The following is a 14,105-nucleotide window of genomic DNA, read 5'->3' on the forward strand; positions in this document are numbered from 1 at the left end:
AAGTTCTGGCTGATTCAAGCCTGAAAATGTCAACCCTGTTACTGTCCAACCTGTTACTTTTATGGTCCACCCTGTTACTCTCTTACTGTCCACCTCTTACAAACGGAGGACAGACTGAAAATAGTTACACTTTAAAATGGAACTGCTTGTAAACTGACCCACTTCTTCCTATACCGAACTCAACTCTGATATTTAGACACACTTGTATGTCCGTTTAGTAATTGGCCATTACAATTAGAAGAACTCCGTGCTGCCTATAACAATTCCCAAAACCAACAAGCGAGCAGTTATCCACAGCAAATAAAATAGATAAACCACGGTTTGAACAATGTGAATGGGTAGGCCGACAGACTAAAGGTAATTGTCAAGGCTTGAAGGCTGCAGTTTGATCATCTTTAGATCCCCACCCCCATCTCTCTATATTTCTATTTTCTCCCTCAACCTGTCTGAATGAGATGAATTCAGTTTGGTTTTGCATATGCGCTTTAAATCACCATTTCGATTTACATCAGGTCTGGCTAGAATATTTTCTGTTCTATGGATTATCTGCATGCGCTTGAATCTGAGACCGCTCGAGGAAATCAAGGACATCCTTTATTTTGCGGGTCAAGTGACTTGTAGCCTATATTTTATGCCTCACTGCGATGTGTGGAGCTACGTCTGCCTGGTCATTTGTATACAGTAGACTAGCCTATGGACTGGATACTTGCATTAGGTATCTTTATTTCTTTCCATCTTGAGCAATAGGTCTATTGTATTTGCGCAGCGCGAACGTTTTTGTGCATGCATGGGTCTTCACCAAATGTGCTGTTTTTAGTTTTTCTAATGATGCGTTGCTCCGTCGCTTTGTCGTCCCTCGTGAAGCGGGAGGTTGAGTGAGTAGCAAGTTTTACAGATTAATAGACGTCATTCACGATTTGGGAAGTCCGTTTACGACGCACGATGGGAACTAAACAGACGAAGGGAGCCGCGTCGGACTCCGGCGGGTCATGCTCACTGCTTGGAGACGGACGCAGAGCGCGTACAGGCGGCGGTCGTCGGGTGATCGTCTGGGACGCGGCGGGGCTCCTCCACCCTACCTTAGACGCGTCAGTATGTTCCAGGGGGTGTTGATGATGGCTAGGGACGGGAGACAAGAGGACGCAACCGAGCTGCTGAAGACACTCCGACTGGTGAGTTGTGTTGGGGTATGTGCAGGGGCGAAAATCTGATATCAACTTTGGAGGGGACAATTACATTACATTTTCTCAAGAGCAATTCCTGAGGGGGACACCAAAAGTAGTGCTGTAACACATAGCCTACGTTTAATATGGTAAATGTATATTGAGGAACCAAAGAAATAAGGTGTTTGCCGTACTCCTAACTACCGGTACCCAAAACTACACAACTAATCACAACAGCAATACCATTGCCTTTAACAAATCTTAGTTCAGTCACCAGTTTAAGTTGAGAGTGGGGGTATCCATGGCATTTTCCAATTATGTTCCTATTTTACAAGTCAAAAAAATTGAGAACCTTTCATAATGTTGCCAAACAAAGACTCAACAAACTTACCTGAGACCCCCTGTCTCTGCCAGTCTGTCCCTGCATATGTCCCCAACTCTGCTGTCTGTGTGCCATCTGTTGCCTGCTCTGCCTAATGACATCATTGTGAAACATTTCCATTAGAATTTCATTTCTTTCTTATGAACATTTTATCAACTAGTCTTTGAGATATTAGGCTACTAGGGTTCTTACTTTGCGTTTTGGTGTACTGAAAAATACTCTGATGTCCATCTTTTTTCTGCCATTTTTCTGCCATTTTTCTACCTGGTTGGCACACACAGTATGTAGGTTATTTACAGTAGGAGATGGGCTTCTATCATCTAATCTTCTATCATTCTATATGGGCTTCGATCTAAAAGGTAGCTAGCAAATGTGAAACGGATTGCAGTGACAAGAGTTGACAGCTGTATGAGTTCACCATTTACACAACATATGCTGCAACCTTTTGTAATTTTAATCGTTTGTTTCATATTGGCTGGCTTCTAACAATAGCTGAATTTGCAAAGCTAGCGAGCACCAATTCAGTGGTGTTTGCTATAATCTTTGCTACCCGGGTTAAATAAAGGTGAAATAAAATGTATAAATAAAAGTTCCCTTGCGATAATCTAGCTTTTGCAACGAGACCATTAAATATATTTAAAACAATGGTAGAAGACAGTGTAGTTCAGTTTATTGCTAACCTTATCACAGGGACTTTGAAGCACTAACTTACATGCATGCTGATCTTGGAATAAATTGACGATAGCAAAGATTCCATCTTTGACGATGCCACATAAATAGAATAGGTACTAGCTAGCTTAATAGTTAATATTTGCGCGCTAGCTCTGCATATTCAGCTAGTGTGTGTGTGCGCGATTGACTGGATTAACCTCACATCAGTTACGTGCATTGAGTGCCTTTCAGACAGTAGATACGACCTCTACGTTACCTCGCAAGCTAAGGAACTGGCAGTGGATCAAACCATTGTGAGGCAAAGGGTGGGGGGGTCGCAATCTTTTGAAACTTAAAAACGAGCTATTAAGTGTCTATAATCAGCACAATTGCTTTCATTGCGTATTATTAATATTATTTAAATTACATAGTTATGTTTCAGTGATATAATCCTCCCCGGGATTTCCGCCCCTGGGTATGTGAGGGCTTGTGTGTGCATGTCCACCTCTTACAAACGATGATGACGTTGGTAGGCCCTATTCTCTCACACAGAATGTTTTTGTTTTCCATTGCAAAATGTTCTGCTGCTTCCTGGCTGATGTTTTGGTTACTTTTGAATGCTGGCGGTGCTTTCACTCTAGTGGTAGCATGAGACGGAGTCTACAACCCACACAAGTGGCTCAGGTAGTGCAGCTCATCCAGGATGGCACATCAATGCGAGCTGTGGCAAGAAGGTTTGCTGTGTCTGTCAGCGTAGTGTCCAGAGCATGGAGGCGCTACCAGGAGACAGGCCAGTACATCAGGAGACTGGAGGAGGCCGTAGGACGGCAACCACCCAGCAGCAGGACCGCTACCTCCGCCTTTGCAAGGAGGAGCAGGAGGACCACTGCCAGAGCCCTGCAAAATGACCTCCAGCAGGCCACAAATGTGCATGTGTCTGCTCAAACGGTCAGAAACAGACTCCATGAGGGTGGTATGAGGGCCCGACATCCACAGGTGGGGGTTGTGCTTACAGCCCAACACCGTGCAGGACGTTTGGCATTTGCCAGAGAACACCAAGATTGGCAAATTCGCCACTGGCGCCCTGTGCTCTTCACAGATGAAAGCAGGTTCACACTGAGCACATGTGACAGAGTCTGGAGACGCCGTGGAGAACGTTCTGCTGCCTGCAACATCCTCCAGCATGACCGGTTTGGCGGTGGGTCAGTCATGGTGTGGGGTGGCATTTCTTTGGGGGGCCGCACAGCCCTCCATGTGCTCGCCAGAGGTAGCCTGACTGCCATTAGGTACCGAGATGAGATCCTCAGACCCCTTGTGAGACCATATGCTGGTGCGGTTGGCCCTGGGTTCCTCCTAATGCAAGACAATGCTAGACCTCATGTGGCTGGAGTGTGTCAGCAGTTCCTGCAAGAGGAAGGCATTGATGGCCCGCCCGTTCCCCAGACCTGAATCCAATTGAGCACATCTGGGACATCATGTCTCGCTCCATCCACCAACGCCACGTTGCACCACAGACTGTCCAGGAGTTGGCGGATGCTTTAGTCCAGGTCTGGGAGGAGATCCCTCAGGAGACCATCCGCCACCTCATCAGGAGCATGCCCAGGCGTTGTAGGGAGGTCATACAGGCACGTGGAGGCCACACACACTACTGAGCCTCATTTTGACTTGTTTTAAGGACATTACATCAAAGTTGGATCAGCCTGTAGTGTGGTTTTCCACTTTAATTTTGAGTGTGACTCCAAATCCAGACCTCCATGGGTTGATAAATTGGATTTCCATTGATTATTTGTGTGTGATTTTGTTGTCAGCACATTCAACTATGTAAAGAAAAAAGTATTTAATAAGATTATTTCTTTCATTCAGATCTAGGATGTGTTTAAGTGTTCCCTTTATTTTTTTGAGCAGTATATTTTAAAGTCTCCATCGGCCTCATGATGAATTTGAACTTTTTAACTGTTTTAAAGACACCATTGGCCTCATGCTAAAATCCCTGAGCAGTTTCCTTCCTCTCTGGCAACTGAGTTAGAAGGACACCTGTATCTTTGTACTGACTGGGTGTATAGATACACCATCCAAAGTGTAATTAATAACTTCATGCTCAAAGGGATATTTTTACCGATCTACCAATAGGTGCCCTTCTTGGCAAGGCATTGGAAAACCTCCCTGGTCTTTGTAGTTGAATCTGTGTTAAAAATTCCCTGCTGGACTTTGGAACCTTACAGATAGATCATTGTAGGTGGGGGGTACAGAGATGAGGTAGTCATTCAAAAATAATTATTGCACACAGAGTGAGTTCATGCAACTTATGTGACTTGTTAAGCATATGTTTACTCCTGAACTTATTTAGGCTTGCCATAACAAAGGGTTTGATCGTTCCACTTTCACATGATGTGGTATTGTGTGTAGGCTGGTGACAAATCTAAATGTAATCAATTTTGACTTCAGGCTGTAACACAACAAAATGTGAAAAAAGTCAAGGGTTGTGAATACTTTCTGAAGGCACTGTACATTACGTTCTCGGCGTTGTTAGGTGTGTTGGCAGCGCCCACTAATCTTAACGAGTGATTTGTTTCCTTTGTAATGGGATCGTTTGAATAGACAAAAATGAACAGCTTTGTTTGAGTTTAAAAAAACATGGCATGCTAGCTCCATCCTGGAGGCACAGTGGACTAATTCCATGGATAGAGATCATAAGTTCTAATATCACTGACGCCATGCCACAATAAAAAATAAATTGTGGTTGCATGATTAATGCCTAAGCAAATTAATTTCCAGGTGTCCTATCTGTGCCTGGATTTCAAAACAGTAAACCTAAGCTAGCACTGTTATTAAGTCTTATTGAAACGTTCAGTTTGAATAAGGAAGTTATTCAAAAACTTCAAAATAACCTATCATTTCTGTTCTCAGAATGTTAATTAAACCAGAGTAAAATGTTCACAGAACTTCCCTGCAACCTAAAAAGGAATGTTCCCAGAATACGTAAAATTTTCACTTTTCTCAGAATGTTTAATAAAAAACATTGTTTTACCAGTCAGGACACGTATGGCTTTGTTCTCCGAACCAATCGGAAACCAAAAAGTTAAGTTCCCAGAACTTCCAAGGAACCAAATGTGCTAGCTGGGCTGTGTGTAAATCCTCTTCAGAACCAGTCTTTACAGAGGGGTGCTTCAGGGATCAATACTGGCCAAGTCAATATATGCTGTGGCAGCAGGCATGGAAAGAGACCCTGCTGGGCTACAAGTCAAGGCTGTTATGAAAAGGAAGGTCCAATAACATCATTCACTCTCATTCACTGGTTGTGGAAGTTACCTCTAGGGACACCTGTAGTCAATCTTAGATGAATCAATGTTTATTAACGGCAAGCTGGAGAGGTCACAGTCAAACTGATACATAAAGTACCGCTCTGAAGTGAGCTCTGTCGGGGGAGTCCCGTTTTGTTCTCTTATACAGTATACTGCTTAAACAGACCAGTCATATTTGCATGGTTCATAAGTTGGTTCCTGCATGTGTCTGGCACCGTCTCCTATTTTAACATATAAAACATCATCTGGGCATTCTGCCAAATGGTCCTAAGGAGGGGGTCATGTCGTCGTCCCTCCCTTATATCTTTACCAAGCACAGACAGGAACCAAGTATTATTTATGACATAAAAGACAAAAGTCTCTTCACATAATAACATTTTCCATCACATGCTCCGACACACTTCTAAATGTTCTCTCTCTCTCTCTCGAACGGGATTCCCTGGGTGCTATGGAGAAGGTGTGTCATCAGTTGATGTAACACTTGAGCCCTCACTCCCAGTGGCGCAGGCAGGGGCTCCTGAAGAGCAAGCCTCAGCCCAGGTGAGGCCACTGCCCCTACGACAGAACATCTGCACTCATTCACACACATGCATGCACTCACTCATGCAGGTACACATACACACACGTTTAACTGACTGTCTGGTTATAGGCATGGCCTCAATTGATCCTTTCTACCAATGGGGAGCTCAGAGACGGATAAGACAATAGCTCTTCACAGGTTAATGGATCATCACTACCTCCGCAGCTGCCCCCGCCACACAGAACACACTCCCTAATATTTCTTCCCACTCAAACACCTCTGTGCGTCTCAAATGTCACCCTATTCCCTACATACTGCACAACTTTTGACCAAGGCCCATGAGGTTCTGGTCAAAAGTAGTGTGGTCAAAAGTAATGGACTATACTGTATAGGGAATATGATGCTATTTGGGACGTACTCCTAGTACAGTGTCAACTACAAACATGCATGCAAGAATGTTTATAGGTAATCTTGTACACATTAGCAGCTAAAAGCTGAATTGTGGTACACCAACTCACTATCACAAATTATTGTGAAAACAAAATAGTGACAGACACGCAGAAAAAAAATGGCCACCACACTATTCTTATACAGTGCATTTCAATCACAGATGAAGGCAGTAGGTTACTTAAGGCAGAAACAATAGGAGGGAGGTTGGTCGGTCAGGGAGAATGGGTGGGCATTTAACAGGAAGATCTAGCAACCCAAAGGTTTGAATCACATGATGGACAACTTTAGCATTTTAGCAATTTTGCAACTACTTACAAGTTTTTAACTATTTTGCTAGCATGTTAGCTAACCCTAACCCAGGGCTTCCCAAACCTTTTTGTTCCATAACCCCATCTGAAAATTTTAGCGACCCCCAACCATGTGAAAAAAAAATGTCATTATGTAATCTCCACATAGTTTTGCACAGTGGATGGGGTTTAATGGAGATTACAATCGAAGTTAACCTGCTGCAGTATATCTCAGAGTTCTGTGCTCAGCTCTTTTGCCGCCAGTTGCTCTCAGTGTATAATACAATGCGTCCATATGGCAGAGGGAGACACATTCATAACTAGAGTGCACAGGCCTGCCTGCCATCCTGCCATAGATGGAGCCCCATCTGTGCAAAAGTCCACTATTCGATTCCATGGAATCTGTTTTTCGTCATTATAGCCACGCAGCACATTGAACGTTTCATGCTCGAGAGTCGTGAGACAGAACTATTTTGGGGGAGGAAAAAACGTATTCTGATTGTCTTATCCCTAACCCTAAACCCTAGCCTTGGAATTAGAATTCTTTATGAAGAATATTGCGTACTGGACACATGCCTTATAAGGAAATTATTAGGCAGAAAAAAAGTGTTTTTGTGTGCTTGTCACGAATTTCAAATAAGTAATTTGTGTCTATTTCACAATTTGTGATAATGTGTTGGGTACACAGGAAGAAAATAAGAGAGAATTAGATGACAGTTAGCTAGATAAAGAAGAGTGACGAAATCTCTAGCCAGCTTTAGAGGGTTCCTTCACAACAGAGAAAAGTGTGTGTGTGACTGTGTACTGCCATGCTGGGGGCAGGAGGAGGTCAGAGACCCACATGTTCTGGAACACTCTGTCTCTCTCTCCGTCTCCCTCGCCATCCTCCCTAAGAATTCCTCTCATTCTCTGCTATTGTTACGGGGGAATTAGCTGGAAGGAATGTGAAAGGCTTGTACTACTGTACTAATGCGATTAGCTTCAACGCAGCTCTCTCTCTCCTGTTCGCACCCGTCTCCCTCTTCCCCGGCACATGGCGCTAGCACTTAACCCCAGGCTTAGTGCAGCCACCGCATTGTTTGGATGCCTCTGCAACTGGGAGATACTCGTTTGTTGTGCTAATGGTAGGGCTTGATATACTCTAAGGGATTCCAGATGCTAGCAGCACCTTTTTACAGTAACTATTGTGCAGAAAGACATGTGTGTGTTGCGTTTGCTAATGCTAGTGCATGATATCCTGAAAGAGATTCCGGCTGCCAGTTGTACCTATATGGTGCAGAAAATGTCTCCTTTCTAATCCAAGTACCCTCACAATACCTACTCACAGTCTCTATATCGGGGATGAATTCAGGGGATGTTCCGCAGCTTGCGAAGTCAGTGATGGAATGAAAGCAAATCAAGGGCTCTTATGGAGGGATTTGTACAGTTAGTGTACAAAACATTAGACTGACCAGGTGAGAGCTATGATCCCTTATTGATGTCACTTGTTAAATCCACTTCAATCAGTGTAGATGAAGGGGAGAAAACCGGTTAAAGAAGGATTTTTAAGCCTTGAGACAATTGAGACATGGATTGTGTGTGTGCCATTCAGAGGGTGAAGGGGCAAGACAAAATATGTAAGTGCTTTTGAACAGGGTATGGTAGTAGGTGCATGGGCCCTCAGATCCTCAAAAAGTTATACAGCTGCACCATTGGGAGAATTTTGGCTGCATCACGTCTTCGTATGGCAACTGCTTGGCATCCGACCGCAAGGCGCTACATAGGGTAGAGTGTACGGCCCAGTACATCACTGGGGCCAAGCTCTCTGTCATCCAGGACCTCTATACCAGACAGTGTCAGAGGAAGGCTCTAAAAATTGTCAGACTCCAGCCATCCAAGTCAGTCTGTTCTCTCTGCTACTGCACGGCAAGCGGTACCAGAGCACCAAGTCTGGGACCAAAAGGCTCCTGAACAGCTTCTACCACAAAGTCAGAATGCTGCTGAACAGTTCATTAAATGGCTACGCGGACTTTCTGCTTTTCACCCCCTACCTACATGTACATATTACCTCAATCAATCACCCCAACTACCTCATACCCTAGTACACTGATTAGGTACCTGTACTCTTTGTATGTAGCTTGTGTATATAGCCTCGTCATTGTTATTTTATTGTGTTACTATATTATTTGTATCTATTAATTGTCATACTTTTTAACTGCATTGTTGGTTAAGGGCTCGTAAGTAAGCATTTCAAGGTAAAGTCTACACTTGTTGTATTCGGTGCATGTGACATACAGTTTCCTGTGTGTATCAAGAATGGTCCACCACCCAAAGGACATCCAGCCAACTTGACACAACTGTGGGAAGCATTGGAGTCAATATGGGCCAGAATCCCTGTGGAACGCTTTCAACACCTTGTAGAGTCCATGCCCCGATGAATTGAGGCTGTTCTGATGGCAAAAGGGGGTGCAACTCAATATTAGGAATGTATTCTTAATACTTTGTACACTCAGTGTATGCCCCAATTCTCTCAAATACCTGTAGTCTATGTTCCACAAAACTGTGTTAGCCTGTTGAACTAAAGCCTATGCATTCGCTTGGGAAGCCAACGCATGTTTTCAGGTCTCAGGCAAGGTTAGAACCACCTCTGTTACACTTACAAACGCACTACCGGGGTACGGGGCGGTAGTGTCGAGGGGATGATACAAACATACTTTCTACTACAGTGGCAGGAGACCTAATGTAAATTCAGACCAATCACTACCTTTCTGCTTGTGGTAATGTAAAGGTTGGCCCTAACCTCAGATATAGGATCAGGTTATCTTACCATCAAACCTAGCCGTAACTATTAGGAGGATGAAATGTATCTGATTCTGGATCAACAGTGAGAGGCAACTTCTATCATCTGGAATACGGGAATGGGAACCAATCTTCTGCCCACTATGTCTAGAGATGATGAGGCATTAATTGAGTAAAATGTCATTTTCTAGCATTAAGCTCCGTTAAAATAAGTTCCCTGCCCCTCGTCAGGAGGCAATTCGTGCTGACACAGAGATAGGAGAGGACGGGAGGGGAGTGGTCCCTTTTTGAAATGTCTCCAGTTTTGGAACCGCTAATCATCGAGATAAAGACGAATATGAATTTCTATGAGTTTTATCCCTCACATATCTTTGTCTGGTAATACACTGGGGTGCAAGATGACAATGTGATCTAGGGTTGAGCAGTGTCCAGATTTTTATACCGTCATACCATTCCTGTACCATACCGGCGTATACTGCTATTTCTTTCCGAATGTAAAAAAAAAACAATTGAAGGCTAACAAAGTACTATTCCCATAGCGGACACTAGCTAAAAGCTAACAAGCGCAAAACAAAAACGAATCGCAAAGACAGATAACCCAGCTCATAAAGTTAATACAATTTCTTAAAAGGCTACTCAGTTTGTTGCATGCACAAAACAAATATTAGGTAGCAGGGATCTTGATCCAGGAAGGGGATTGATTGTCTCTGCTGTAGCCAAGAAGCTTGATCTTGCAAGCTAACCACTTAGCAAGCAAGTTAGCAAACCAAATGCACAACTGGAGCCCTGAGCTGGAGAGAATTGATTTGGCACATCTTAGATAGTTAACCAGTGGAGGCTGATGGGAGGACGGGCTCATTGTAATGGCCGTAATGGAATGGTAACAAGCACATCAAACATATGGAAATCACGTTTGACTCCATTCCATATTTTCCATTCTAGCCATTAACTCTCTTTGCGCCAACAGAAAAGGACGCCTCGCTTCGCGTTCTTAGGAAACTATGCAGTATTTTGTTTTTTACGTATTATTTTTTACACTGTTACCCCAGGAAATCTTAAGTCTTATTACATACAGCCGGGAGGAACTATTGATATAAGAGCAACGTCAATTTACCAACATTACGACCAGGAATATGACTTTCCTGAAGCGGATCCTCTGTTTTGGACCGGCCACCACCCAGGACAATGGATCGGATCCCAATAAGCGACCCAAAACAACGGCGCCGCAGACAGAGCGATCTTCTGGTCAAGCTCCGTAGAAGGGCACATCGCCCACCGCTCCCGAGTATACTACTCGCCAATGTCCAGTCTCTTGACAACAAGGTAGACGTAATTCGAGCAAGGGTTGCCTTCCTGAGAGACATCAGAGATTGTAACATTCTTTGTTTCACGGAAACATGGTTCACTCGGGATACATTATCAGAGTCGGTACAGCCACCCGGTTTCTTCACGCATTGCGCCGACAGAAACAAACATCTCTCTGGTAAGAAGAAGGGCGGGGGTGTATGCCTTATGATTAACAAGTCATGGTGTGATCATAACAACATACATGAACTCAAGTCCTTTTGTTCACCTGACCTAGAATTCATTACGATCAAATGCCGACCGCATTATCTACCAAGAGAATTCTCTTCGATTATAATCACAGCCGTGTATATCCCCCCCAAGCAGACACCTCGACGGCCCTGAAAGAACTTCATTGGACTCTATGCACACTGGAAACCACATATCCTGAGGCTGCATGTATTGTAGCTGGGGATTTTAACAAGGCTAATCTGAAAACAAGGCTCCCTAAATTTTATCAGCATATCGAATGCGCGACCCGGGCTGGTAAAACTCTGGACCATTGCTATTCTAATTTCCACGACGCATACAAAGCCATCCCTCGCCCTCCTTTCGGCAAATCTGACCACAACTCCATTTTGTTGCTCCCAGCCTATAGACAGAAACTAAAACAGGAAACGCCATTCTCAGATCTGTTCAACGCTGGTCCAACCAATCGGATTCCACGCTTCAAGATTGCTTCGATCACGTGGACTGGGATAATTTCCGGATAGCATTGGACAATATCATTGATGTATCCGCTGATTCGGTGAGCGAGTTTATTAGCAAGTGCATCGGTGATGTGGTACCCACAGGGAATATTAAAACCTTCCCCAACCAGAAACCGTGGATTGTTGGCAGCATTCGCGCAAAACTGAAAGCGCGAACCACTGCTTTTAATCATGGCAAGGTGACCGGAAACATAACCGAATACAAACAGTGTAGCTATTCCCTCCGCAAGGCAATCAAACAAGCTAAGCCTCAGTATAGAGACAAAGTAGAGTCGCAATTCAACGGCTCAGACATGAGACATATGTGGCAGGGTCTACAGTCAATCACGGACTACAAAAAGAAAACCAGCCCCGTCGCGGAAACCGACATCTTGCTCCCAGACCAACTAAACAACTTCTTTGCTCGCTTTGAGGACAATACAGTGCCACTGACATGGCCCGCTACCAAAACCTGCGGCCTCTCCTTCACCACAGCCAACGTGAGTAAAACATTTGAAACGTGTTAATCCTCGCAAGGCTGCCGGCCCAGACGGCATCCCTAGCCACGTCCTCAGAGCATGCGCATACCAGCTGGCTGGTGTGTTTACAGACATATTCAATCAATCCCTGTCTGCTGTTCCCACATGCTTCAAGAGGGCCACCATTGTTCCTGTTCCCAAGAAAGCTAAGGTAACTGAGCTAAACGACTATCGCCCTGGAGCACTCACTTCCGTCATCATGAAGTGCTTTGAGAGACTAGTCACGGATCATATCACCTCCACCCTACCTGACACCCTAGACCCACTCCAATTTGGCCAAACAGTTCTATTTTTGTTTCATCAGACCAGAGGACATTTCTCCAAAAAGTATGATCTTTGTCCCCATGTGCATTTGCAAACCGTAGTCTGGCTTTTTTATGGCGGTTTTGGAGCAGAGGCTTCTTCCTTGCTGAGCAGCCTTTCAGGTTATGTCGATATAGGACTCGTTTTACTGTGGATATAGATACTTTTGTACCTGTTTCCTCCAGCATCTTCACAAGGTCCTTTGCTGTTGTTCTGGGATTGATTTGCACTTTTCACACCAAAGTACGTTCATCTCTAGGAGACCGAACGCGTTTCCTTCCTGAGTGGTGTGACGGCTGTGTGGTCCCATGGTGTTTATACTTGCGTACTGTTGTTTGTACAGATGAACGTGGTAGCTTCAGGCATTTGGAAATTGCTCCCAAGGATGAACCAGGCTTGTGGAGGTCTACAGTTTTTTTTTTTTACTGAGGTCTTGGCTGATTTCTTTTGATTTTTACCATGATGTCAAGCAAAGAGGCACTGAGTTTGAAGGTAGCCCTTGAAATACATCCACAGGTACACCTCCAATTGACTCAAATGATGTGAATTAGCCTATCAGAAGCTTCTAAAGCCATGACATAATTCTCTGGAATTTTCCAAGCTATTTAAAGGCACAGTTAACGTAGTGTATGAACTTCTGACCCACTGGAATTGTGATACACTGAATTATAAGTAAAATAATCTGTCTGTAAACAATTGTTGGAAAATGTACTTGTCATGCACAAGGTAGATGTCCTTGTCACATGCGTCGAAAGGATAAGACCAAGGCGCAGCGTGTTGAGTGCTCATCTTCTTTTATTAATGAGAGAACACTTAAACTAAATAAACAAACGACAAACAACAGTTCCGTAAGGTACCACGACTATACGAAAAACAACCACCCACAAAACCCAAAGGAAAACAGGCTGCCTAAGTATGGCTTCCAATCAGAGACAACGAAAGACATCTGCCTCTGATTGGAAACCATGCTCGGCCAAACCTGGAAAACGAAACATAGAAAATGAAAACTAGATCACATTCCCCTGGAAACAAACAAACCCCAAAACACACAAAACAACCCCCCCCTGCCACGCCCTGACCATTCTGCTATGGCAAATGACCCTTTTCACTGGTCAGGACGTGACAGTCCTAACCGACTTGCCAAACTATAGTTTAACAAGAAATTTGTGGAGTGGTAGAAAAACAAACAAGTTTTTATGACTCCAACCTAAATGTATGTAAACTTCCGACTTCAACTGTATTTATTTAAAAATATCAAATATTAAAATTGATGACAAAACAAGAAAAAAAAGTTCAAACTGTGTATTGACTGTTTTGTAAATCATACCATGGGTATTTTAAAATACCCCGGTATGCCTATACCGCCCAAGCCTAATGTGATCACATTACTTTCAGAAAGTATTCACACCCCTTGCCTTTTTCAAAATGTTGGTGTGTTACAGCCTGAATTTAAAATTGATTAAATTTAGAGTTTTTGTCGCTGGCCTACACACACTACCCCATAATGTCAAAGTGGAATTATGTTTTACTACTTCTTTTTTTTAATGAATTAATAACAAAATGGAAAGCTGAAATGTCTTGAGACAATAAGTATTCATCCCCTTTGTTATGGCAAGTCTAAATAAGTGCTTATTAACAAGTCACACAATATGTTGCATGGACTCACTGTGCAATAATGGTGTCTAACATGATGTTTG

At 43.6% G+C, this 14,105-nt stretch overlaps 1 protein-coding gene across 2 annotated transcripts in view; it reads left to right on the plus strand.

The window, feature by feature from the left end:
- Positions 1-702: 702 nt before the first annotated feature.
- Positions 703-14,105, plus strand: part of LOC106567578 (adapter molecule crk) — a 42,160-nt gene continuing 28,757 nt past the window's right edge. For both annotated transcript variants that reach the window (XM_082960279.1, XM_082960281.1), the window contains exon 1: positions 703-1,172. The gene's annotated coding sequence lies outside the window, so the exon portion shown is untranslated. The remainder of the gene's footprint in view (positions 1,173-14,105) is intronic.

Source organism: Salmo salar, chromosome 13 (genome assembly GCF_965601325.2).
Source record: "Salmo salar chromosome 13, fSalSal1, whole genome shotgun sequence".
Lineage (NCBI taxonomy): Eukaryota > Metazoa > Chordata > Actinopteri > Salmoniformes > Salmonidae > Salmo > Salmo salar.